Here is a 5,750-nt window from a genome sequence, read left to right as displayed (position 1 = left end):
TTAAAACATTGTTATATTAATTAATTAAAATCTGATTAACATATTTATATTCAATCAGATTATTTCGCCGCGATTATTTTTAAGTGACGATTGTATTCAACCCCCCCCCCCCCCCTTCTACAATCATTCCAGGACCTAACACATGTGGGCAAGACAAAATGAAACAAGGTAGGACAATTTAAAATTGCCTACCAAGAACCAAGAACCAGTAAGACAAATGAATCAATTGCCTTGGCAGATCGTCCAATCTTCGGTAGGACAATTATTCATATTGTCTTGCAGCCACAATCAAACAACCTTCGGTAGGACAAATCATAGATTTGTCTTGCTGAGTCCTTGAACATCTCGATAGGACAATTAGCAACATTGTCTTCTTATTGTTTTGTATATCTCAGCAGGACAAACTAAGCGTTTGTCTTGCTGGGATTTTGAGTGAAGGTGCTTTAAATTCGGTAAGACAAATCTTTGGTTTGTCTTGCCGATTGATTGGTGAGATTAAAATGATATTTTGTAATAAATATTAAAATAGAAATCATTCACTTAATTAAGTTAATTATATAAATTCATAAATTAAGTTAACTCGAGAGAGAATGTACTTAATAAATAAATTACACAATTAATATAATTATTTGACAAGTGAAATGATAAACTATAAAATATTTAATCACCAATCCTTCAGTAGAAGAGCTTCCGGTGTTCTTTAAACTTTAACAATCTTCGTCTTGAATTGTCGATCGACTGAACTACCACTTTTTTTTGACGTCGAATATTTAATTTGAGTAGCTGATACACAGATGTACTGTCTGGTTTATTTGTATCTAGTTAAATCAAATATTCTTTATCAAATAAACAATAGAGATTTGGCTTGTTCGTCAAGTCTTCATCTTGTAAGTTCTTCTTCGTAAAATGAAACACTACGCCATATATGGCCTACCGCAATGGTATGAACGCGAGTGTTGCAAAATTATGTTGCATTAGAGACACTAATCGACACCTATCGCAACGATAAACATTCATGTCTATTTGATGTTGCAATAGCCAAAATTATGTGTTGCAAAGAGTATTAGTAAAATAATTATTTGTAATACTAAAATTTGCACAAAATAAAGCTAAAATACATTCAAATGATTAATTAATAAAATAGAATATATTAAACATGAATAAACATAATTTTGGAATACAATATTATTTTTATGTCATCTCTTTAAAATAATTAAATAACAAAATATGAACCTAATTAATTATGTATAAAAAAATAACACCGTAACTGAAGTATATCATTAAAATTATAAAATATATAAAATATTTATATATTTAACAATTAAGAAATTGAAAATAAAATGAATTATTAAAACAAAAAATAAACAAAAAATATTTTTGGGGGCGTGCTAAAAATATGAGCGGCAAACTTCCCGCTTCACATTTGAGTCAGAGACTCAGACATATTCACATTTCACTCAACAAACACTCACCTCACTCTCTACACTCACCTAACCTCACCTCACCTCTCTTGCTAAACCTCTCTGCTCATCCTCATCTCCTCTCACCTCCCTGCTGAAACGCACCGTCGATTAGAAAAAATCGGGGAACCTCTCCCCTCATACTCACCTCTCAATCGAATAAAGTTTTGTTTCAGGTCTTCAATTAGGGATTTTATTGAGAGGTTCTTTATTCCGCGAAATCAGGGCTTCTGATTTATAGTTTCATTAAATTTGTTTACGAGTTTCTTCGTTTTTATCACTAAAATATTTTTAATTTTGTGTCGTTATTTTTCTCAGGGCTTCGATTGAATTGGGAATTGGGGCTTCTGAAACTAGGGCTTCAACAGCTTTTCACTTTAATTGGGGTTTCGATCTGCTTAGATTTGTGGTCATCCTTTGCTTTTCACTTTAAATACACATGCTTTGTTTTAGATTTTATGTGTAAATGCATTGTCTATCTTTGTTTTGATTTGTGGTCGTATGTTATGTTACACATCTCTCTGTCTCCCTCTCTCTCCTTCTCTCTCTGTGTGTGTCTCTGTCTCCCCTCTGTCTCTCCCTCCCTCTCTCTTAACTCTAATGGGAACATTCTGATTTTATAGTTTGTCTTGAATGTTGTAATTTTTTATAGGCATTTGACTTGTTGAGTTGATTTGTTCAGGAATCAGTATAATGTTGCACGTAGTTTTTCTAGAAAGCACTGGTTCTTTTTTTGTTGTATATATCTGCCATATGATTTGAACTCTCTGTTTACAGAGCCGGCATCGTTCTTCCCCTGATGTTGTAAACTTGTATTGTATTATTGTTCTTCCCCTGACTTGATAATTATTAGTAGTAAAGATTTACTATGTAAGAAGTTGTTTTCTGGCTAAATATGATGTTAATAATTAAGCTTTTGAGACCCTAGTGAAGCTAAAGCCAGGAAGGAGTCAGATTAGTTTGCCTACTGCTCTCGTGGGGTTGAGGTAATCATCTTATACTATATTTATCATGTAAAATGCCCCTCTAATTCCTATATTGCTCAATGTAACACAACTTTATTTGTTTATACAGAATTATAGGGTATTTTTGATAACTACAGAGCTGGAGTATGTGCTTTTGATAAAAAGTACTCCTAAACCTAATAAAATCCATCAAAATACCGAGTTTTCTTCTGTATACATTTAACCTTTGTGTCTTTTGAATGAATTTCTAGCCGCCTTCCTGTTCTATGAGTAATATGCGATTATTGATTAATCAGAAGGTTTTGTTTAGTATTTTAAATGAAGTCCTTATACAAATTGATTGTCTAGCTCATTTGTATAGTTAAATGTGATAATACTCAGTAAGCAATGCAGCATACGAGACTTTAATTTTTGAAACCCCTGTCTTTGCTAATGTGAAGTATGTTAAAGTTACAGTGTGATTTACTCGAGTATCTCTCTATAGTGAATATCTGACTCTCTTCACTTGTGTCATTGATTGTGTTTACGCGCAAGTAAAAACGACCTGGGCTTTCTAAAATATTTGTTCCAAGTATATTGATTGTGATATTAATTAAGTATTTATATTAATTGCTTTTGTTTCTCCATCCAGCAAAATATACAAATTTTTTTTTGATGCTGCGGTCCATGCTGTTAATGAAGATTATGTGGAAATGGCTCAAGGATTTCACTAGGCTTGGGTTTCTTGCTAGTGGAACAGATGACTCCTATCGTCACAGCTTTGGAATCACATATCCTGCACTTCATTTACGTATGGAGAAGGGTGTATTTTAGAGAAAAGGCTAGAGAGCACAGGCTAATTGTTGTTACTTTTAGTTGGTTTTGAATTGTTAGGTAATTTGATTTGGTTGGATTTGTTATGAAATTTGTAAGAAAGAATAGTTTATTGGAATGTTTAATATTTAAAGAGCATATTTTAAATTTCTTTTATAAATTTGTTGCAAACATGGGACTACAAAATAGGTGTCCAAACATGGGACTAACATGTGGGACCCACATGTGGGATCCACGTGGACTCAAAAAGTGGGACCTACAAGTGTGACCCACATGTGGGTCCCCCTTTTTCTTTTCAAATCAAAAGGTGTAATGTAACATAATATATTTGTTGCTATAGGATAGTCAGATGTTGCAATAGAACGTCTATTGTAACATAAAAAGCCGTGTTGCAGTAGGTTACCTAAATGTTGCAATAGAAGCCTAAGGCAGCATGCAAAAGTGCAACTTAAATTTTATGTTGCAATAGCCCTTTTTCGGGCTATGGCAACATATTTTGGGGTTATGGCATCATTTTTTTGATGTTGTCGTAGGCCATATATGGCGTAGTGAAATCTTCTGAAAAAAATAAAGTATAGAAACTTTATATCTTCTGAACTCCTGGACGTGCCACAAAAGATTATTTGTTCACTGAGGCTTGAACATATTAATGAACTTCTTTCAGTGGTGTGCAGCAGCATCCTGGAATTCTTATGACATATAATTCCCATAAGTCATTTGACGTTCTTCGTATGAATTCTGATAACTTGCTATTTACTAAGCTGTCTTATCTGAGTTGAGTTGTACGTCTTTAAATACAAATAGATTGAAGATATGCCTTTCAATCTCCCCCTATTTGTTTGTTAACATAACATGCAAATTTCATAGAGGATAACTCAACTAACAGATAAGACAAAGAATTAAACATGGGAATGCAAATAGCAAAAGTTTATGGCTTTACATTAAACAATAAACCATGATCATTGATAGATTACAAAAGGATGTTCTTTGAACATATTCTACAAATATCCTAATCAATCTATTCACTCAAAACGAGTGACTTCTCCTTCTTCAGCATCAGAACAGTGAATAATTGGAGTAGAAGGCTCATTCTGAGTAGGCTCTTCTGTTGCAGTGGATTATCCATGCTTCTTCCTTTCACGAGCCAAAGACAACTGGTATTGAACCTCTATATCCATAGGGTCTTTGATAAAAGTCTGATGGTTGAGTTGGCTTCACATACTTCATCTTCCTGAAGTAGTGGTATACATTCCTCCTTGTGCAGTAAGCCACAATCTCAGCATCATCATCAGCTTTGGCTTTCGAAGCGAAGCCCTTGGTACGCAGAATAGTAGATACAAGAACCATCTGATTGACATCATATTTGCGAAGATGTCGATGATGCAAGTAGAAGGTTCCAAACTTGATCTCATGAATGAACTTAACATAGTATGGGTTCCTGACGACTTGAGGGATGTTTTGAATGGCATGTTCCATAAGTCTATCACGAAGGAGTTCATTCAAGTTCGAACTGCGTCGTATCTTGTTACGAATCACCCGGGTTTCGGTAAGAGATAAAAACTTGAATAAATCAATTGAAACTCTGAGTATTCCGTTCCTCTGAGTAGAAAAGAAAATCTCTCAAATATCGAGGAGATTCTTGACACTAATAGTAATATATTCTAACTCAAGAGCAAGAGCACGCATGAACATATCCTGATTAGGGTTTGCCTCTCTGAGATCATATATAAAAGACTTGAACTTACCATCCTCAAAAGGTTCCCTTTGAGGTCCAGAAAAGATCTGCCTTGCAATATCCCAGCTTTCACCAACTTTCTGAGAAATATCTTCTTTCTTCTGCTTACAAGAAGCATCCCACAATTTCTGTTTCACCAGCTTGATATTCTCGTCAGTGATCTTATTCTCATCCACCAATCTCTGCAATTCTTGAAGCTTAGCCTTGCTAGCTTCATGTTCAGCTTTAAACTTTCTAACCCTTTCCAAGTGCTCAGGGTCAATAGGCTCTTCAACAGTGAATAAAAAGCTTTCATCAAAACGACCTTCTTCTTCAGATTCAAAGTAGGCAGCATCAAATGCATCATCATCAGTAACATCTTCAGGAATGTTATCATAATCTTGAATGGTGAAGATTTTCTTAGAATCAGGCATTTTGCCTTTTGACTTGTCATATTCTTCAGCAGCTTCAGAAGGTTCATTTCCACTTGCACCTTCTCCACCCTTATCACTATTAGCTTTGTTTTCTCTGTTTTCTCCACCCTTATCATCTCCATCTTTGTCTTTCTGATCTTTCTCCACCTTATTTAAGGGATCCTCTGGAGTTGACTGAGCTGTAGACTTTGAAATCTTCAAATGTTCAACAACTTGGGCCAATATTTGCTCCAAGATGTCAAGCTTTGACATATAGAGCTCATGATTCTTGTCAATCAGAGAGTATATACCCTTGACATGTTCGTTCATTTCCTCTCACAGTGAGGTAGAGGGATTATCAACAACGTTCTCTTATAGAGTAACA

General features: G+C 34.6%; 1 long non-coding RNA gene across 1 annotated transcript; it reads left to right on the top strand.

The window, feature by feature from the left end:
• The first annotated feature begins 1,422 nt into the window (after nt 1-1,422).
• LOC135150238 (uncharacterized) lies at nt 1,423-3,356 on the top strand. The gene is made up of 3 exons (XR_010288527.1): nt 1,423-1,663; nt 1,779-2,446; nt 3,057-3,356. It is a non-coding gene; the product is annotated as an uncharacterized LOC135150238 (long non-coding RNA).
• Nucleotides 3,357-5,750: the final 2,394 nt, after the last annotated feature.

The sequence above is a fragment of the Daucus carota genome, chromosome 2 (assembly GCF_001625215.2).
Source record: "Daucus carota subsp. sativus chromosome 2, DH1 v3.0, whole genome shotgun sequence".
Classification (NCBI taxonomy): Eukaryota; Viridiplantae; Streptophyta; class Magnoliopsida; order Apiales; family Apiaceae; genus Daucus; species Daucus carota.
Note: the sequence above shows the minus strand (reverse complement) of the source record. Positions and strands in the feature narration are given on the sequence as shown.